This window comes from Rhinopithecus roxellana, chromosome 11, assembly GCF_007565055.1.
Source record: "Rhinopithecus roxellana isolate Shanxi Qingling chromosome 11, ASM756505v1, whole genome shotgun sequence".
NCBI classification, from domain to species: domain Eukaryota; kingdom Metazoa; phylum Chordata; class Mammalia; order Primates; family Cercopithecidae; genus Rhinopithecus; species Rhinopithecus roxellana.
The window spans coordinates 35,545,139-35,567,408 of record NC_044559.1 but is presented as its reverse complement, the minus strand read 5'-3'; the positions used below and the strand labels follow the sequence as shown (position 1 = coordinate 35,567,408).

Below are 22,270 nucleotides of genomic sequence, written 5' to 3'. Positions count from 1 at the left end.
CTACTAAAAATACAAAAATTAGCTGGGTATGGTGGTGCATGCCTGTAGTCCCAGCTACTCAGGAAGCTGAGGCAGGAGAATGGCTTGAAACTGGGAGGCAGAGGTTGCAGTGAGCCGAGATCACGCCACTGCACTCTAGCCCGGGGGAGAATCACTTAAAACTGGGAGGCGGAGGCTGCAGTGAGCCGAGATCGCGCCACTGCACTCTAGCCTGGGCAACAGAGCGAGACTCCATCTCGAAAAAAAAAAAATTAAAATTAAAATATTAGCCAGGCATGGTGACTCGCACCTGTAATCCCAGCTACTCAGGAGGCTGCAGTGGGACAATCACTTGAACCCAGGAGTCTGAGGTTGCAGTGAGCTATGATTGTGCTATGATCTTGCCACTGCACTCTAGCATGGGTGACAGAGATCCTGTCTCAAAAAAAAAAAAAGATAAGAGTTGTTACAGAAACCTTTCCAACATCCCAAGAAAGAGTACATTAAAAGGGCTGTGCCATCACTGGAGAAACTTCCAGTTCCTCCTCTCTGTTCACATACATAGAGAGCCTGCAGCTTCCCCTCAGTCACTGACTCACCTGAGATTTCCTCAGGGATGGTTTCATTGAAAATGCCTGCAACACAGTAGGTAGCCAGTAATTTTCTGCTGCAATTAAAAACACACAATACAAAATATACCAAAAATATGAATCAAGAAAGCTTGATAACAGAGGCTTTTTTCAACCATATTTGTCTCAAACAGTACTGCAGAGTAATATGGAAATTCTGAAGTAACAAAGGGGAATAAAAAGTTGAACTCAGTTTTGTTATACTTTTGCATAAGGGGTTCCTTACATGTACCTCAAAAGCAGTGACTTGCGAGAGGAGGCTGCAGGCTGTGTGATGGCTGTACTCAGCTAGGCACCTTTCCATCGCCTCAACTCCAAGAAAGAAACTCAAAAAGCCTCAGAATCTGGTTTCAGTACAAGCTTCTGCCTCAGGGACAATCACTGTCGGTTTCACATGCAGACAATAGCGAGTGAATGCAAAGAAGTGGTACTTTCCCACCTGCATTTAAAAAAAGAAAGAAAGTAAATCTACTCCCCTCCTTTTTTGGGAACTTGGACTGGCCCATTGTGGTTGCTGGTGTGTTGAACTAGTAAGTAAAGCGAGGAGAGGAGGCGTGAGAGAGTGTGCCTGCCCTCCGCACACGGCGCTGGTTTCCGGAGTGCGTCTCTAGAGGGATGCACGTTGCTGTAGCGGAGCTTCAGAGAGAAGCCTGGTATGTAACCCAGGCGGGCGGGAGCCTCAGTCTGTCCGGCTGAGGTCTGGCATCTACAAAGCCTCTTGGCCGTGTTCTGAACTTGAAGCCTGGAGGAGTTCTCTGCTCAGCACAGCCAAGGAACAGAATTAGAAGAAAAGGAACCCTGGCCTAAGGTAAAGCGGGAATTGCACAAGGTGACCTATGTCCTTTGCTTTGTGAGGCAGATGTGAGATTTCTGGCTTCCTTCGTGAGGTCGGAGGCCGCTCGGATCCTCCAAATAGGGTGGCTGGATGCTGGCGACAGAAGTCACCTTCATTGCCCTGAAATACATTTATGTAAACTTTTTGTTTTCCTGATGATACAAGAGAAACGACAGGAGCTTTTGTTCAATCGATACAGAACTAGACTGAAGAGCAGGAAAGGCAGGTTATTTATTTCACTGAGAAATGTAGTGCGTTGACCTTTTAAACAAGGCTTATGTTTTTTTAGGCTGCTACCCGCAAGATTGAAAGGAGACTATGGTTTTCAGACTTTGGGGTTGTTTTGTTTTCTCTGTGGTTTGTAGAGCTCTGTGAAATTTACATTTGAATCCTGTTTGGGGGATTTGGTGGTGGAAGTGGCACGTGGGAATAAGTAGATTTAGCTGTTACTGTACATTTATGAGATTTTTTTTTCTTCAAGAAATTCCCAATGAATGAAAATAAGGAAGCAAAACGTTTGGGTGTTTTATTGCAGCTCTAGGTTGAAAGAGCTTGATAATTGCCTGTCTTTCCAGCTTTGATATTCAGTAAAAGAAATCTAGAGATTCTGGCCTTTATAGTGAAAATAGTTTTCCTAAAAAACCTAATTATTAATCAAATCATGCTGTAAAGAGTTCTTTGGGAAAAGTGTTTTAAAATGTGCTATACTAGCATGAAAGAAGAAATGGGACAAGAAAGTTATCTCAGCTGTGAAAGAAATAGATTTATGATGTTAGAAAAGAAAAAAAAAACAACAACAAAAACGTGAGTTTGGCCGTAACCCAGCAGGAGTGTGGTGGCTGTAGCAGCTTCATTTGTCACGTAACTGAGAGTAACTGAGATTGGCGACTTAAAAGAATATTGAGCCTGTTTTTTCCCTGAGACAGCCTCATGAGGAATGTTGAGAGGATGTGAAGTTATTTAGATTACCAAAACAGGTTCTGACAAGTAAGTGAAAATAACTCATTAAAATATAATTGTCGCCATTCTATAAATGGATCAAAAGGCTTGTTGAGTCACTGTGTGCTTATAGAATAGGTGAATTTGCCACGGCTCATTGGTATAAATTACTTTGAGAAGGCTTTTTAAGACTAAACGTGAGGCCTTGCCAAGCATCTCTTATAACACTTAGAATGAATGTTTTGACCAATGTTTTCAAGGGGGTTGTCTAAGCGTTTTCATGTGTCAGTGAGTCTAATACTTGCATCAGTGGCTTATCCTGTAGGCCCAGGGAATATTATATCATGACAACAGAAGTCTGCAGGTTTTTCTCTTTAACTAAACAGTAGCTCATCTAAAAGGACAGAAAGTGAACTACTCAGTTCTTGCAACCTGACTTTCTGGAGGGGGTGGTCATGATTTTGGCTCCCGTAGACCAGGGTTCTCAACCTCAGCATTATGGACGTTTTGGATGGGATTACAGTTTGTTGCAGGGGACTGTCTATGGGATGTCTAGTAGCATCCTTGATCTCTGCACACCAGGTGACAGTAGCACTCGCTGCCCAGCTGTGAGAACCAGAAATGTCTTCAGACACTGTTAAATGTTCCCTGTGGGCAAAACTGCCCCTGGTTGGGAACCAGGGCTCGAGGGAAACCACCTTGGGGCCTACTGCTGCCAATGAGGGGGAAGGGGGTCTGAGAGGAGGCTGGAGTCCTAGGGAGGTCTGGCGGGGTCCAAGAAACAGTGGCAGGACAAGTGTTTTGGCCTGACCATTTGGTTTGTATTTTGTTTGGGTTTTGTTTGAAATCACATCTTGGGAATGGGGGATCAGATTCAAGGACTGCTGTGGACATACATTCTTCTGCCCACTTTTCCTTCTGTGCCCTTGTGGGGCTTATTTTATACAGTGCTACGATTGGTATAGAAGTCAAACTTCTCTCAGTTGAATTCTAAAGTGCATTCTGGGGATATCCTATTTTTTCTTTTTTAAAAAGAAGCTTATATAGTGATCCATTTTATAAAGCAAATAGTTACCCATACGTTTCCCTTCTGTAAATATAGGTTTTTTTGTTGTTGCTGTTGTTGTTTGTTTGTTTGTAATGTGGGCTTTTAGTAAATCTGGCCATGCCTGTTATTTTTTTTTCTTCTGGAATCTGCAACTGAATGCTTTCATTTCTTTTTTCTTTTCCCCCTCTGCTTTCATTTCTTTTTTCTTTTCCCCCTCTGTACCAGTGGGTCTCAAACTGTTTTGATTTTTTTAGGAATTGGGCCTTGTTTTGTGAGTGCAATTGAAGAATCACAGCTTTTTTTCCAATTTACAGATAACGATGAAGTCAATGGCTGGGATTTTTTTCTGTTTAAAATTTTTCTTACACTTTTAGCATTAATGCTACTGCTTGTTTGCACTCAAAGGTTTACAGATTACAAAATGCATGAAGCTGTTTATGCCACTTTTTCTTGGTGTTTCTCCAAGAATATAGTACATTGCACTGAGCACCATGACTTCCAGGAGCTACCACCACCACCCAAACCAGATGAGATGTACCACTCCATAGAAGAGACTCTCAAGCCCAGCGGGGTTAGAGGCAGTGCTTAGCATTGGCTGAACAGATAGGGAAACACCTTGTCTTATTGGAGTCTGTTCTTGGTGACAGATCTGGACTGGCCCATAATATTATCAGAGAGCTGTGGTTTCTGCTTTTAATTGCAAAGCAAATCATGCAATTTATCTCCACCTGAAGGTACCAATGTGACACATACCATGTGCTCTCTAATTAACATTTCTTCATTATTAAAATTCACCCTCTCCCCCCATTCAGTAGACCAAAGATCCATGAGCACAGCAAATGTGAGCATTTTAGGTCTGTTTGCCCCCAGGAGGTAGCACCGTGCCTGCTCATACTATTTGCTCAGTTGTTGATGAACAGACAAATGAATGTCAATGATTTCTATGGAAAGACCACCCAGGAGCTTGGTCAGCAAGCTCACATGTCCGCAACATGTATCCATATAGCCCGTTCTCTGTATTTTTTTTTTTTTTAAGAGGACAAATCCGGTCCCCATCCAAGCAGGTTTTAATGTCTAAGGGGCTACCAGAAAACTCTTTGAAGGATGCAGGAAAAGTGGGTCTGTGGGTTGTAGAATTTGGGCCTTCGTAAGGCCCAGAAATTAAATTTCTACTCTTATTGTAAATCCCATGGGTTAATGCCACTTCATGGTTTCAACAGGATAAAGAGCACACTAACTGTAGGGTCTGACCCAAAGGCAAGGTATTTACCACCTCTTTAAGAAAATTCTCCAGTTGAAAGAGAGCTTATGATCAGAAGTGATCTGTGTGTCCTGTGATGAATCAGATGGTGCTGCCCAGAGAACCTACCTGGTTCTCTGAACCAGGTTATCAGGGCAAGGGGGGTGCAGATGGGGCAGATGTCTTGAAATTGGAAGTTTCTGGACTGTGCAGAATGTAAAGATGCTGTAGTGAGAGACATATAAGCCAAAGATCCTCTCAATCTCTTGCTTTGGTTCACACACCAACCCCAGCTCCATGGGGTTTTTTTTGTTTTGTTTTGTTTTTTAAGACGGAGTCTTGCTCTGTCACCCAGGCTGGAGTGCAGTGGTACAATCTTGGCTCACTGCAACCTCCACTTCCTGGGTTCAAGCGAATCTCCTGCCTCACCCTCCCGAGTAGCTGGGATTACAGGTGCGTGCCACCATGCCCAGCTAATTTTTTTTTTTATTTTAATAGAGATGGGGTTTCACCATGTTGGTCAGGCTGGTCTCAAACTCCTGACCTCAAGTGATCCACCTGCCTCGGCCTCCCAAAGTGCTGGGATTACAGGCGTGAGCCACTGCACCTGGCCTAGCTCCATGTTTCTAAGCAGAACCCTGGGAATGAGCAAGTGTGAGCCTTTCTTTTGCCTTAAGCTGCAGAGGCTTAAGGTGCGGCCTTTGTGAGGGGGGAACCTTCATCAAAGAGGAAACAAACCCTACTGCTTTATTATTCGCCAAGCCTGCAATGTTTTTAGCAAATACGTGTTTGTGCCCTCCTCAGCATTGCTGGTTCACACTGAGGCCATTTGTTGCTCATAAACACTAGATGAAGCAAAAATACTTGTTTACACTTAAGACTGCTTTTATCTTCCCTTACTGCTGAATAGTAATTTTTACTAGATTGTCTTGGTTCTGTGCAGCTGGTTCCTTGCATCTGTGCTCATATCCGTATACCTTGTCCAAATAAACATACTTGAAAAGATAGAGAATTGTGTTTTGTGAAGTTTAGAACATCCTCTAACAGAGTTTAAGCTGAGCTTTCTGCTTTGTTTTGGCAACTTGTTTAGGATGCCAAACGTATCTGGTCTGGCAACAGATGAAAGAAGATGTTGGCCCTTGTATAACCAAGTTTAGGGAATATGTTGGGGGTGGGGTGGATTCCCAGGTTTCCTTTGTGTTTTGTAAAGAGTTTTAAAGCATAAGGAAAAAATGTGTTTGACTGGGTTTTTGTTAGACCTTTAAACCTTGGAATTTTGGAAAAGCTATTGAAATACCTTCTCCTGGCTTATGCAGCCCTCTGAGATTAAGTTCCTGATTACCTACGTCTTCCCTCCTCTTTCATTCCAGCCCGCTAGCCTTCTTTATGCCCCTCAAGCACAGACGCTGTCCATCTCTGGGCTTTCACTGCTCTCTGAGCCTGGAATGTTCTTCCTCCAGATCTTGGCTTCCTTCTCATTATTCAACCTGCCTGTTTTGCCTTGGAGAGGTATCCTCTGATCACCTAGCTAAAGCTGCTTCCACCTGCCCAACCCCTAGGCCATCTTCTCTCCCCTGGTTCTGTTTTAGGTTCTTCATGGCACTGTCCCCCCACTACCTGGAATTCTTATATGCTTGTATCCATGTCTATTATCTGTCACTCATTGCAAGAATGTATGCTTATGACAGGGACTATTATATATCCGAAACTAAAACATCATCTGATAGAAGCTTTGTGCCCAATAAGAGAATGAGTGGATGGATAGAAGGATGGATGAATGGGAGGGAAAAGGAGAGGGAAAGAAGGAGAGAAGGAGAGGGGAAGGGAGTGGGGTTGACTACTGAGTAAAGGTCTACTCTCTTTTAAGTCTAAGAACTTCTCTCCTGTGATTCCTCTTTGACTCCCCAAGACAGTAACCTTGGAGAATTTTCTCCCCACACCCACCTCACTTTGTACATTACAGTAACCATCTTATCCAGTTACAGTCCCCTGTTTGCTAAGCTCTGCATACTAAGCTCTTTAGGACAGGAATGTGTAATAAAGGTGGTTATGGTTGTAATTATTGTTTGTTCTTACCGCCTTAGCACCTTATAAGCATACTTCATCGAAGTCCTTTCGTCAACTCTGTGGCTTGAGTATCACTCTCATCTTGTTTTGCAAGTAAGTAAACTGAGGCCCAGAGCAGTTGCTGAAAGGCATGCAGATGATTACTGCAGGGCCAGGAATTAAATACAGATTTCTTCTTGGTAGCACAGATTATACAGCCTTTCTTTCCTCCTCATCAGGTGCCCAGTGCCTGACTCACAGGTTCATCTCAGGCTTTTGCCAAATGAATGAAACCTAAGACCTCACCTCCTCCCTTCTCATCCCTATTATTTGAGCTTATACATATTATTTATACTATTTGTAATATTAAAATGTAAACATAAACATGAGCCTATTGGTTCATAATCCAGTGACATCTCTGAGAATAACTAGCTGCTGTATCTTAAGTCACTTATTTTTATTGTTTTTTTAGAAACAGGGTCTCGCTCTGTTGTCTAGGCTGGAGCACAGTGGCACAGTCATAACCTACTGCAGCCTCAAGCTCCTGGGCTGCAGAGATTCCCTGCCTCAGTCTCCTGAGTTTCTGGGACTATAGGTGCATGCCATCATGCCCAGCTAATTTTTATTATTATTATTATTATTAGAGACAGGATGTCACTATGTTGCCCAGGCTGGTCTCTAACTCCTGGCCTCAAGTGGTCCTCCTGCCTTGGCCTCCTGAAGTGCTGGGATTACAGGCATGAGGTACCACACCCAGCCTATGTCATTTTTCTTTCTTTCTTTTTTTTTTTTTTTTTTTTAACACTTAGGACTTCATTGATTGCTTAAACTCTGTCATTCTTCTTATGCAAACAAATCTATTAGTCAAAAGTTAAACAGCTGCTGAGTCACATGGGTATATTTTAACCCAGGGTTACAATTGGCAGCCCTAGGAATGAGTTCTGCTTTCTTTAGCGCCCACAATGGCACTGATTTCCCCTAGAATATGAAACTTACACTGCAGAAACCACCATGACAACTATAGGTAGAAATTTCAAGCAGAAAAGACTAGGAAAATGCCTAAAAATTTAAACCTGACAGTGTTCTTCTACATTTTTGTTATAACCCACTGCTGCTCATCACCTGCCTTGACACCAGTGTTTGTGAGTTTGATTGGCCCCAGGATGTTCCATTGCAGAGCAGAAAGCCAAGATCAGAAGCCCTTGTTGACATATAAATGTAATGCCCTAAGCTGGCTTGGAGCTCTGACTCCATGGAGCCAATTCTAAAATGATTAAGACTTCTGTCTATAGACAGTTGATGTGGAGATTGTTTACTATGGCCCTGCCCAGAGGCTTCAGCAGCTGAGGGTGTACCCTCTGCAGTGGGACTCTTTAGGCATGAGCCTGAAGCCTGTGGTGGCCTCTTGGGATAGAGTCCCTCGTCTTACAGCTTGAACTTTCCAGCACAGGACAACTCCTGATGACAGCTCCAACAGGGCAGAGGCTGCAGCCTTGCCGGACTGGTCTGTCAAAGCTTTCCTTGGCACATAATCTAGTTTCACCCAGGTTTGGGGGTAATCCAGATGGTTCCTTTTTTCCTGGGTTGGAGGTAAGCTAAGCAGGGGGTAGTACCCACAGGTTATTTGTGGATGTCAAAAACTCAAAAAGCCCTCAGCATTGAGGGTAGGACCAGTGAGAAGTGCTCAGCCATGGCATGTATGAGGGATCTGTGGGCGAACCCCGATATGTCATTTGGCTCCTCTATCCATCACAAAGAGTGTGGACCCCTGAACCTTTTAACCATCCCTGAGCAAGGTCGGAGGGATTTTTGCCCTTTTAATACAACTTCTTAAATGACCTGATGGCCTTGGATGTACTCACTAATAAACATGTCTTGTGGTTTGCAATTTAACTGTCTGTATGATGAGGATATTGGAAAGGAGTTTCTGACTGATTCATTGTTCACATTTGCCACTCCCAGCTGAGGGATAATTGGGGCCTTGCCTAATCTGCACTCACTCACACCCAACATGTGCTGGGTGGGGAAAAAAGGCTGCAAACTGGCCAGCTGGTTCCCGGACCTGGCCTTGTACCAACCAGGAAGATTTCTTCTCTACCTCCTTTTCTGTGTTCAAGGTGATACCTGCTTAGGACTCCCAGAAATATCATTAGCAGGAAAGTTCCACAGATTTAATCTAGTCTAACCCTCTGAGAGTTGAGGACACTGAGACCCAGAAAACCTGAGTGATTTTCCTAGGAACACACAGCCCATTGGTTAGCAAGACAAAAGTAGACCTCAGAGCAGCTCAGTGCTTCCCTATCCCCTGTGCACCTACCCCAGGCTGCCCCTTGAACTACTTCTCTGCTTGTTGTACAAATCAAAGCTATCTTTCAAAGTCTTTTGGAATATTAAAGCCATTACAGGGAGGCCAGGTGTGTGGGGATTGAGTAGATATTCAAAAGATTTTTGCTGAAACCTTTATTTCACTTTGTTTTTAAACAACTAAACCTTTCCCATGCCTATGGAGCTTTTCTTCTGTCATCCTAAAAACTCCCAAGTTCCCACCTCCTTCTAGGAAGATTGTTGATGATTGTCCAGGGATCCCCTGCCACTGTCTGAGCAGACAACTTCTGAAAGTTTTCTTTTTTAAAGTAATGTGAGCTCATTGTAAATGAGTAAATGAATAACTGAATAAGTACACTTTTTTGTACTTCTCTGAACCACATGTAATGGGTCAGGTAGTACATATTTTCAGCCTTGTGGACTGTGCTGTCTCTATCTCAGCTATGTATGGGCTAAAGCAGACCTGGAGACTATGTAAATGAACAGACATTGTTCTGTTCCAATAAAACTTTATTTGCAAAAAACAGGTAGTGGGTCAGGTTTCGCCTATGGGCTGCCAATCTTGGTGTCAGGTAAAAAGTAAAAATTCTCCATTTAACTCCTTAAGCTTTATTAGCACAGGAGCATGTCTGTTCATTTACATGGTCTCTAGGTGTGCTTTAGCCAGCCTTGAGTAGCTGAGACAGAGACAGCATAGTCCACAAAGCTGAAAATATGTACTCTCTGGCCCATTGCATGTGGTTCAGAGAAGTGCAAATAAGTGTATTTATTCAGTTATTTATTTACAATAAGATCACATTACTTTATAAAAACCCATTCCCAGAAGTAGCTATTGTTGAGAGTTGGGTCTATAGTGTCACTGGCATGCAGTTACTTGCAAATATGCAGTTGGATCGTGTCAATTTTTTCATACAGGATGTAGAGTTCTGTATCTTGCTTTGCTGCTGTTTCTTGCACATAGATATCTGTGGGAGGGCGTGTATTCTTTTATACAAATAGGACCGTTTTATGCATGTTGTTCTACAGTTTCCTTCACTTGGACTCAGTGTTGATGCTTATAGGATGATGACATTCTTTTTAATGGCCATATAGTGGTAAAATCCTTTACCATACACTATGAAAACATACCAAATACCAAAAAAAAAAAAAAAAGTCTATTTGTAAATAACTTCCAGCAGACACAGATGATGTCTTGTTTGCCTCACATGGTCCCATGTATCTGGTGGGCACATCCAGGGGGATCCGTGTCAGCCCGTCCAGTGTTACTATGTTTCTAAAGGGGGTTTTGTTTCAGCCTAACTTGCTGCCAGCGCAGCACCACAAACAGGCGATGAGTTAATAAAAGATTTGCATGACCATGAAGGTTTCAGACAAACTTTAGGTTCAACATCGCAGTTGATTATGAGGCAATTTCTGTGAAATCCTAAAAATTCCAAGTGTTTTGTCATGCTGTGAAGACAGTTTATAGCAAAAAAGTACAGACCCACATTGTACTGTGGCCCCCCGCCCTTTAAAGTATGTGCTGTCACTGATGCTTTGAATTCGTTCCTAAGGATATCATAAATTACCACAAACTTGGTGGCTTAACCATGATAGAAATGTATTCTGTCACATTTCTGGAGGCCTGAAGTTTGAAATCAAGGTGTCATTGGTGGATGGGGTGGTGGGGGGGTTCTTCTGAGGGCTCTGCTGGAGGGTCTGCTTCATCCTGTCCCCCAGCTTCCAGTGCTGCAGCATCCTTGGTACTCCATGGCTTGGAGCTGCATCATTCCAGTCTCTGCCTTCATCTTCATGTAGGTCCAGCTTGCCCTCTGGGTCAGTTTCCTTGTCATGTCTGGTCCCGTCCTGTCCTGTAGTTTGTAAGGACTTGTCATTGGATTCAGGACCCACCTGAATCCAGGATGGCCTTCTCTCAAGATCCTTACCTTAATTACATCTGCAAAGCTGGTTGGACATATCTTTGGGGGACCACAGTTCAACTCAGCACGTGCCCTCCCATCTAAAAATCAGAGTTGCTTGTTCTTCCCTCTCAGGTTTTTCCTCCTGAAGGTGAAAGGGGCAAAAGCCTTGTTCTTGTCATAATAAACAGCCCTGCTCTTTGAGGATAAAAAGCAACAACAAAGAACTGAGTCCCAAGGAATGGCATCTGCTGTTAGTCAATTGCAGGTCCCAGAAAAGCACCGGCCAGAACTGCAGGGCTTCTAGGAAATTTCTTACTGAGTTCAGCAAAATAAGAGGTTAATGAGAAGAGTGCTTGCATATCCGATAGTTTAACTGAAAGGAAACAGAGGAAGAAAAACGTGCTTTTGTAAAACCCTGGGAGTTTTCACTGAATGGCAGCCTTTCCCTGGGATTAACCGGTGTGAACTGTTGTTTCAAAGAGTCTCCAAGTTTGACTGAATCCAGTGTGAAGCTCGCAAAACCAACACCATCTATTTGTTTCATGTCTCAGGAGAAAGTTATATTAATGCAAAAGTAAAGAATTGTGGCTGGGTTTGTGATCTGTTTTCAATCGTTTCTTTAAGGAAGCAGCTGTTTTTTATGTTGCACAGAGTACTTGGATGCAAAACATTTTTTGTTGTTTTGGCTGTTTTTGGAGACAGAGAGCCTTGGCCTGTTGCCCAGGCTGGAGTGCAGTGATGCGATCTCGGGTCACTGCAACCTCTGCTTCCCCAGTTCAAGCTATTCTCCTGCCTCAGCCTCCCTAGTAGCTGTGATTAAGCCACACACAAGCGTGGTTGACTAATTTTTGTATTTTTAGTAGAGACAGGGTTTCGCCACGTTGGCCAGGCTTGTCTTAAACTCCTGACCTCAAGTGATCTGCCTGCCTTGGCCTCCCAAAGTGCTGAGATTCCAGGTGTGAGCCACCGCACCTGGCCACAAAATGTTTTTTATGTTTAAAATTGAAGAATGATACCTGCTTACCTCACTCCCTTAGACAATGGCTTTGGTTACAAGGGACAGAAACTCACCTCAAACCAGCTGTATTTTGGAGCCAGCATAACAAAGCACCACTACTTGGATGTTTTAAAAAAGACAACTTTTATTTCCAACAGCTCTGGAGGCTGGTGAAATCAAGGTGTGGGCAGAGCCACGTCCTCTCTGAGCCTGTAGAGGAAGATTTTCCCTGGCCTCTTCCAGCTTCTGGTAGCTCCAGGTGTTCCCGTGCTTATGGCACCATAACACCAACCTCTGCCTCTGTTTTTGCTTGGAGTTCTGGTCTGTCTCCCTCCCTCTTCTGTTCTTATAAGGACATCAGTCATAGTGGATTAATAGCCCAACCTGTTCCAGTATGAGCTCATCCCAACTAATTAACAACTGCAATAACCCTTTTTCCAAATAAGGTCACACACTGAGGTATTGGGGGTTAGGGCTTGAACATATTTTTTGGGGGAATACAAGTCAACCAATAACATCAGCTGAAGCAGAAAAGGGGCTCACATAGCCACGCTGCTGGAGGGGACAGGGCCTTAGATGTCATTAGCATCCTGTCAGCTCTGTCTGCTTATCTGTGTGTGTCATTCACACTCATGAACTCACTCTGCATGAAAAGCATAAGGCTGCAGCTCAGGGATTCTCAACCATGGTAGAAAGGGCTCTTGTACCCCCAGCTCACATCCTGAAGTTCCAGGAAAAGATTCCATCAAAATGTCACCTGCTCAGCTCTGGACTATTCACTGTGGCCAGGGACAGGGTCACCGGAGGGAATGGCAGCTTCCACATCTGGATTTGGGGAAAGATTCCACCCCCGCACATCAAAAGCAGGATAGCCTTGACATGGCCGCTGCGGGAATTGTGAGCTCAGTGTAGCTGGTCCAATTTATGTGAATCTCAGAACTAACCTAATTCGAATGCAGCATTGCAGTCACGTGTCACTTAAATGAGCCTTGTCTTGACTCACCTTTAATGTGATTTTATGCACGTGCTCCTTCTCATCCATCCCCTGCTGCACTGACCTGGACTAAACCGCTTTCAGGTTCTGGGAAATCTCCTCAGAAGTTGTGTTAGATTTTTCTTTCTCTGAAAGGTCAGTGCATTTGCATTCGGGCGGAAGCTCATGGTGACTATACTAGTAATTGAATCTTTAGTTTCCAAGGACACCATGGTGGGTAGGTCTCAGTGACAGGCGCTTTTCCTCTCTTTTTTAATTTTCAATTTGAAGCTTTTAAACTTCCAAAAAGAATCACAGTCGTGTAGAAATAGTCTTAACTTCTGGTAAATGGCCTGTGGGAAGCCTGCTTCCTGTACTTTGAGTATCTTTTCATAGGTTTTCATGCAGTCTGCAAGAAAAGACAGTTTTATTTCAACTATAAAAATTAATTCAGGTTGGGAGTGATGGCCTTGCCTGTAATCCCGACACTTTGGGAGATCAAAGCAAGAGGATCACTTGAGCCCAGGAGCTTAAGAGCAGCCTGGGCAACATAGGGAGAGACCCCGTCTCTACAACAATTTTTTTAAAAACTTAGTTGGGTGTGGTGGCACATGCATCTGTAGACCCAACTACTTGGGAGGCTGAGGTTGGAGGATCACTTGAGCCCAGGTGGTCGAGGCTGCAGTGAGCTGTGATCACGCCACTGCATTCCAGCCTGGGCAACAGAGTGAGACCCTGTCTCACAAAAACAATTAATTCCAAGGAATGACTGCAGAAATTACAAAAACAGCTGATAATTCAGAATGCTTATTTCACTTTATTTTTTTTTTTTTTGAGACGGAGTCTCGCTCTGTCACCCAGCTGGAGTGCAGTGGTGCGATCTTGGCTGACTGCAATCTCTCCTTCCCCTTTCCCCCTCCCATTCAAGTGATCCGCCCACCTCGGCCTTCCAAAGTACTAGGATTACAGACTTGAGCCACTGCACCCAGCCTCATTTCACTTAATTATGTTTGCTTCTAGCTAGTATTGGAAAGCAGCTTTTTAATTCTGTGAGTCTTAGGTGAGCAGCAGTAGAGAAACTTTCCTGGGATAACTAATCTGTAGATCCCAAAAATGATGCCTGTGGAGCCTTTAGGACAGACGCAGTTATTCCTTGAGTATAGTCATTGAGTGATGGTGTCATGTGAAAACTTTACAGGTTTGGATGATATTTTTAGGAGTATCTGTGTCTTGGAAATTTGCAGTATGACCCAAACTTGGCACATCTTAATAGCCAATAAGAATTTGCTGGGGCACTAAGTCCTTGCTATCTCTCTGGCAAAAAATATTATTTCTTGGTAGTGTTGGCATCAACACCTTTCATGGAAAAATCGATTGCTTGTATCTACTAGATTTCGGCTAGACAGGAAACACTAACAATTCATTTGGTGGTTCTTTCATTCCTGGCTAATGAGGGATGCCCTTTGCTCCTACCAGTCGCCAAGGTGAATTCACCTTGACTCTGAGCATACCAGCATGCAGACCAAGTTGGGCTTTGATTGCTGGTCATTTACAATAGGTTAGAAAGGGGTGAGCTGAAGCATATCGACTAGACAAAATTGCCACAGTGTGGTATAAACCTGCTCAGGATAAATTGAGTGTGAAATTGTTACTGCCGGATGTTGCTTGCCAGTGGGGTTTCTTTTTTTATTTTCTTTTATGTGATAAATGTTTTTGCTTGATTTAAGAGGTGGTAGAATACTGGCTGTTACTGAAATGAAGCTAATTTCTTCCTGTTCTGAGCCGTTACAGCATGACTTGCGGACATTTGAAACACATTTTTCTCCTAAGATAGCTGCATTTCTGAATGAAGAACTGATATGCTTCTCCCTGTATTACTTTAATTTTTTTCTCTCTAAACTCATCACATTTATCAGTTATATGTATAAGGAGTAAGAAATGACTTTTCAGCAGATAGTTGTACCTGGAAAATTACACAGAAAAGTAACTTTAGGTGAGAAAGTATCTGGTAAGTTTCTCAAAGGTTTAGGTTTTCTGGGTCTGGTTTGGTTTGGTTTGCTGGGGAAAGGGAGGATGGATGGAGGAGGATGGATGGAGAGTACAGGTGGCTGTCTTCTTGACTATAGTGTGAGTGATAGGAAAAAACTCTCAAGTTTTGGCATATAAGTAATAAAAGCAAAAATCTGCTATTTTTTTTTTTTTTTTTTGAGATGGAGTCTTGCTCTGTCACCCAGGCTGGAGTGCAGTGGCACGATCTTGGCTCACTGCAACCTCCACCTCCTGGGTTCAAGCAATTCTCCTGCCTCAGCCTCCTGAGTAGCTGGGATTATGGGCACATGCCACCATGCCCAGCTAATTTTTGTATTTGTAGTAGAGACAGGGTTTCATCATGTTGCCCAGGCTGGTCTCTAACTCCTGACCTCAAGTGATCTGCCCTCGTTGGCTTCCTAAAGTGCTGGGATTGCAGGCATGAGCCACTGCACCTGGCCTGGATTCTGCTATCCTTCCAATCCAGTTTACAGGTTCTATCTTCCATGAAGTCCTGCCTGACCCCTCAAATTATAGTTAGACGTTGTCCCTTCCTCTGGATCCAGAAGCAGGGTCTTTCACTCAAGGAATGTTTATTGTCCACTTACTATTTGCACACTTCGAGAATGCAAAGATGAATAGGGTTCCTACATAAAGGCTTTTGGCTTCTCTGCAGACTGGTCCTCAGAGGACTCAGCATGTCACTAGTGAATAAGAGGTATTCAGCGCGTGCACATTGCATTGGATTGTAACACATTTTCTTTCCCCAGTTCGCTAATTTCAGCCCTTTTTACGCACAGGAAAAAACATCGTTTTGTTCGGGCTCCTGCCTTTAATAGACTCATTACTCTTGGAATAAGTAGCTTCCCCCCAGGAAAGTTCACCTGAGTCATCTTGTGCTCAGCACGACTGGCCTGCAGCAAGGAAGTGGTACCAAGCAGCTTTACTGTCCTAATTGGACAGAAGGAAATTGACTTGTCTTGGATGGGGATTATCCAGGTCTTTCTGCTCCAGGAAGACACTGAGAGAGCATCTGTCCACCTGAGATTGTTTGTTGATGAGAAAGTGATGCGACTGTGTTCAAGTTTGAGGGAACCACAGAGCGAGACCTTCTGGGTCCACAGGAAAGGGAGGTCTTTAAACTTAATGATGCTCCGAACAGCTGGAAGGGGAAACTGGAGAATATAGATAGTTGGCTTTTCTGCTGAGAGTTGAGAGTAGTCTCCACAGATGACCCGTTTTATGCAAACTGAAATAATTAGAACGAGTCTTTGCCAAAATATACACTGGGAACAAAATGATAGGAAATGGGACTCTTCTAGAAAGACAAGAGAAGGGGCTGGGTACGATGGCTCACGCCTGTAATCCCAGCACTTTGGGAGGCCAAGGCGGGCGGATCACTTGAGACCAGGAGTTTGAGGCCAGCCTGGCCAACATGGTGAAACTCTGTCTCTACTAAAAATACAAAAATTAGCTGGGCATGGTGGTGCACGCCCTGTAGTCTCAGCTACTCAGGAGGCTGAGGCATGAGAATCACTTGAACCCAGGAGGTGGATGTTGCAGTGAGCCGACATTGCACCACTGCACTCTAGCCTGGGTGACAGAGCAAGACTCTGTCTCAAAAAAATTTTTTTATAAAGGAGGTAAGAAGGGTATAAAAAAAAAATTAAAATGAAAAACATTGCTTAGAATAGAATAAAATCCCATTGTGGATTCAACAATATATCTTGCTCTTAAAAATTTGTTCTGCCATTGTTCTGTGACATTAGAATTTTCCTCAGCAATAACCTTACATTTTTTTGTATGTTAGCTTGATGTATAATTTATTCTATAAACAAGAATTTAACATTTCATTTTTGTACTATGTTAACTGATTATATAATTATACTTATACAATTTTAAAAAGACAACCCCTACATGGCAAAACCCCATCTCTAATAAAAATACAAAAAGTTGGCTGGGCATGGTGGTGCATGCCTATAGTCCCAGCTACTCAAGAGACTAACACGGAAGGATCACCTGAGCCCAGGAAGTCTAGGCTACAGTGAACCGAGATTGCATCACTGCGCTCCACTCTGGGTGATGGGAGTGAGACCTTGTCTCAAAAAAAAAAAAAAAAAAAAAAAAATCCCTAGAGAAGTTAGCAGTTGAAGCTTGGAGCATTGGTATTTTATTATATGAAATAGACTATTTATACAAAAAAAATACTTAATGTGTGTTCAACACCCATTAGACTCTGGAAATACAAAAAATGATTGAGACAATGTCTTTGTTCCCAAGAAATTAAAGTCTAGTGGGAAAAATCTGTTAAGTAGCCAGCAGTTATAATTCATTGCATTATGTAAATGGCATGTGCTTTATGTGAATATATAAAAATGTATATTCAAGTCAAGAAATACTTGCAAATCAAAGAAAATGCCTAAGTCCAGGGAAGCTGGAGAAGGCTCATTTCAGTCTAGAAGTTTTTAACCTGGGCTACACCTTGCAATCAGTTTCTCTAGAGGGGCCCCGGGCAAGTATAATTTTTTAAAACTACCCTGTTGATTCTAATGCATAGAGAGGTTTGAGAGTAGCTTCTGTCAGGAAATTTAAGATATGAGAAGGCACAGGGAGTGATACGGTTTGGCTGTGTCCCCACCCAAATCTCATCTTGAATTTTAGCTCCCATAATTCCCACATATCATGGGAGGGACCTGGTGGGAGGTAATTGAATCATGGGGGCATGTCTTTCCCATGCTGTTCTCGTGGTAGTGAATAAGTCTCACAAGATCTGATGGTTTTATAAATGGGAGTTCCCCTGCACAAATTCTCTTGGTGGCTGCCATGTAAGACATCCCTTTGCTCTTCCTTCATCTTCTGCCATGATTGTGAGGCCTCCCCATGTCAGCCATGTGGAACTGTGAGTCCATTAAACCTCTTTCCTCTATAAATTACCTAGTCTCGGGTATGTCTTTATTAGCAGTGTGAGAACAGACTAATACAGGCAGGTTAACATATTTGAGGCTGAGGCAGAGCCCACATGGCCAAGGCATGGATGAGGGTGTGGATACCAGGTAGGCAATTAAACTGGACAGGTAGATTGAGACCAGATTGCAGAGGGTATTGAATGCCAGGGTTAGGAAGCTTAACTTTTTTCAGTAGGCAGTGGGAAGACATTCATGTCTTTTTATCCAGAGTATTGTGATCTACATCATATTTAATAAAAATTAGCCTGGTGTTCAGAATGCACATCTTTGGGAGGGAGGGAGGAGGAAGAGGTTGTGGCTTGTGGTCCAAGTGAGGCCCCAAAGCAGAGGAACCTCAAAGGATTGGGAAGAACAGCACGGGAGGAAGGATAATAAGAGCCTGGAGACCGACCGGTGGGACAAGGGGAACAAAGAGCTCCTCGGTTGCCTCAACAAATACCGCCTAAGCCCTGACTGCTTGAAGACACAAATGGCCGCAAAGACCAGGGTCCAGTACCTTGGAGGCTGCTGGTGCCTCACCCTGGCTCGTCCTGGGCCTCCTTTCTCACGTCGCGCTCTCCATGCTGCTTCCTCGCCAGCACTTGACTGTATCAAGCAGTTTGCCCTCCTTATGCGACCCTGGTTGTCGTAGCCTGGGTAGCTCCAGGGTGTGGGGTTTACAGTTGTCTTTTCCTCCTGCTCTCCTGAGCTGCTCTCCGCATTCTCCATACTAAATTAGAATATTCTCATTCTAAATTTCCTGATCATTAAAGACAACTGTGTGCCTCTCTTTGGTCGTCTGTAACATGGGGATAGTAATAGTACTTGGTGTTCCTGTCTCATGATCTGGTGTGAGTATCCAGAGAGGAGAGATGCCTGAAAGTACTTTATAAACTGAAAAGCATAGCACAGATACCAACTGTTGCTATCTTCATCTGTTTGTAGATCTTTCAATTAAATAAAACAGTTTAGGGCTCAGGGACAAAGTTTAATCACTGTGTGGTGACCATTCTGTCAATGCAGCGTTTTCCTACATAAGGCTTATTTAATTCACAGTAACTGCCAATGAAGATGTCCTAAACCATTCATTCCCTTTTTACTCTTTCTTATTTTTAAAAAATTTTTTGTGGGAACGTAAAGTCAAGGTCTCACTTTGTTGCCCAGGCTGGAATGCGGTGGCGAGATCATGGCGTATTGCAGCCTTGAACTCTGGGGCTCGAGCAATCCTCCTGAGTAGCTGGGACTGCAAGTGCGCCACCACACATGGCTGATTTTTTGAATTTTTTTTTTTTTTTCTTGTAGAGGCAGGACTTTGCTGTGTTGCCCAGGCTGGTGTCCATCTTCTGGCCTCATGCAATCATCCTGCCTTGACCTCCCAAGTTGTTGGGATTACAGGCATGAGCCATTGCATCTGGCCAATATTTTTTATCTTTTTTCAGGAATATAGAATTTTGGAGCTAGAATGTATCTTAAAGGTCCTTTAGTGTAACCATCTCCTCCTGCAAAGAAGGTGCCTGAGAAATGGAGACACTAACCCAGCCCAAGGTTTCACAAGTTAGGACCCAGGTTTCCTGACTTCAGCCTAGGGCTCTTTGACCTGGAAAGTTCTTCTTTTATCACTGGGGCCATCTCCTAAACAGGGTAAATTTGTGATACGTTTGTCCCACTCAGGTAGAAAAAAATTTTGTAATGTCATGAAATGCAACAAAGCCTGGTGTTTCAATTAAATGTCCTTAAGGCTTAGTAAAGGGTCTCTGAGTCCAGACTGCTGAGCAGCGGGGATGGAAGCCTGGCCCAAGAACTACCCCAGCATTTCTTTGCAGAGCAGCTACTTTGGCTGGGAAGCTGGGCTTTTCTTTCTTTCTGTTGTCAGAGGAACCAGCTAACTTAGACTGAGGTCAGCAGACTGTGGCTTGGAGTACCTGGATGCCTTTACTCCAGAACTCACGGGGGTCTGCTGCCTTGAGGTACAACACAGACTTTTCATCAGCCCAGGTTGCATAGCCTAACACTTTGAGGGTCACTCCAAGAGCCATGTGACTGCACACAATGGAACCCAGAGTTCACAAATCACCTGTTGATGTAAGTGGGTCGGGCTGTCTCCCTTGGGTCTCAGTGTCCAGCCATGGCAGGGTCCCTAGATCTCCTCTAACCGGCCCTCCTGTCACCTGACTATGACTAGCGCCTGGGACAGCAGGTGTGGCTGGCAGGGCGCCCCATTTGCACAGCACTCCCTGCTTATCCTGGCTCAGGTCTCTGAGGCCTGCCCTTCCAGAAGAATCCAGACGACTTGGGGCAGGGCAGACACCCACCCAGCATGTAGAGGTCTGGAATGCGAATTGTGTGTCTCTTTCTTTGTGGGATACAGAAATTCTTTGGTTATCATCCAAAGGTGTGAGCCTTGCCTTAAAAGTACTCTCATTTAGGGCATTGCCAAGCCTGGGGGTCCTGAATTCTTTCATATGTCTTCCCTCCTTCAGATTTATTTTTCACTCGGTTTTTTGCTTCCTTCTCATGATTGGAACTGCTACTCAATGATTGTTAGATACACCACTCCCTAGTGCTCCCAGTGAAATCACAGAATTTGTGCTAGGTAAATTCCAGGCTGGAAGGCATAGTTGTTTATTAAAGGGGATGAAGTCCAGCCACAATAGGAGAGGAAATCAGACAAGGATGTTTTTAAGAGCAAGCTGTGTTTTTCTGACTGCTTCAGTATTCATTCCCACCCTGAAGGCTCCTCTAACCCTGGGGAAGAAAAAATATTTTTAGTCTGATAGTGTACTATAGAGCTGAACCATCTGTAAAACAGTCTTGCTAACTCAGGAATGATTTTAGTGGAAATAACTTGTAAAGGATCACCCAAGACTCCAAAGCTAAGGCATCAACTATCCACAAAGCACCATGTCCTACCCAGCTCCCATGAAGTCCTTTAAGATTTATTTAGAACCATTGCAGCCAGACCAGAAATTGACAAGTGGGACTTAATTAAGAGCTTCTGCATAGCAAAAGAAACTATTGACAGAGTAAACAGACAGGCTGCACAATGGGAGAAAATATTCAGAAACCGTATATCCAGCAAAGGTCTAATATCCAGAATCTATAAGAAACTTAAACAATTAAAAAATAAGTAACCCTACTTAAAAATGGGGAGATACTTCTCGAAAGAAGCCAATTTGCAACCAACAAATATATGAAAAAATGCTTATCATCACTAATCACTGGAGAAAGGCAAATGAAAACCACGATGAGGTACCATCTCACACTAGTCAGAATGGCTATTTTTAAAAAGCCTGAAAACAGATGTTGGTGAAGCTGGGGAGAAAAGGGAATGCTTATATACTGCTGGTGGGAGTATAAATTAGCTCAGCTGCTATAGAAAACAGTGTGTAAATTCCTTAAAGAACTTAAAACAGAACTACCATTTGACCCAGCAATCCCACTACTGGGTATATAGCCAAAGAAAAAGAAATCATTCTATCAAAAAGAGACATGCACTCATATGTTCATTGCAGCACTATTCACAATAGCAAAGACATGCAGTCAACCTAGGTGCCCATTCACGGTGGACTGGATAAAGAAAATGTGGTATCTATACACCATAGAATACTATGCAGCCAAAAAAGGAACAAAATCTTGTCCTTTGCAACAACATGGATGTAGCTGGAGCCTAAGTGAACTAATACAGGAACAGAAAAATACCCATGTTCTCACTTATGAGCAGGAGCTAAACATTGAATACAGAGGGACACAAAGGTGGGAACAGTAGACATTAGGGACTACTGGACGGGGGATGGTGAGGGGGGAAGTGGGTTGAAAAACTACCCATCAGTTACTATGCTCACTGCCTGGGCGATGGGATCATTCATACACCAGACCTCAGCAACATGCAATTTACGCATGTAACAAACCTGTACATGTACCCCTTGGACCTAAAATAAAAGTCAAGAGAAAACAAGACCCTTTTAAGAATAGATATATTGAGGAAGAAAATAAGAGCAGAGTGGGATGGGAAAATATTTATAATTCATGAGGGAAGGAGAGCTATCACAGACCTGGAATGTACTTTAGAGATAGCAATGTGGTGACGAAAAGCAGTTGACAAACTAGAATCCCACTGAATTGGGATCAGCCATTTGCTGCATACTATAAAACAAGTTTAAACATTTTTAACTTAAAAAGCCTGGCTTCTGAATGTTTATTGCAACTTACAAAGCCATGACTAAGATATTAAATAAAGGGGACTTGTAATGTTATCTGATACTGCCCTATTCCTTCCCACCAAATGCACTTAATTACACTATTTGGCCACTAGGAGATGTGTATTGAGAACTGATTCCCTTAGAACAGCTGGCATGGGAGCGATTCTTTGGATTGCTGTTATTGTG

The 22,270-nt window shown here is 43.4% G+C and overlaps 1 protein-coding gene across 26 annotated transcripts in view; it reads left to right on the top strand.

The window, feature by feature from the left end:
• The window catches only part of ABLIM1 (actin binding LIM protein 1), a 353,493-nt gene that overhangs the window by 251,063 nt on the left and 80,160 nt on the right, over window positions 1–22,270 (top strand). For 3 of the 26 annotated variants that reach the window (XM_030941236.1, XM_030941235.1, XM_030941234.1), the window contains exon 1: window positions 1,141–1,416. The exons of 20 other annotated variants lie outside the window; for them this stretch is intronic. The gene's annotated coding sequence lies outside the window, so the exon portion shown is untranslated. Of the gene's footprint in view, window positions 1–1,140; window positions 1,417–22,270 lie in introns of those variants that run through there. 3 more of the 26 variants (XM_030941238.1, XM_030941237.1, XM_010363205.2) reach the window with 2 other exon arrangements.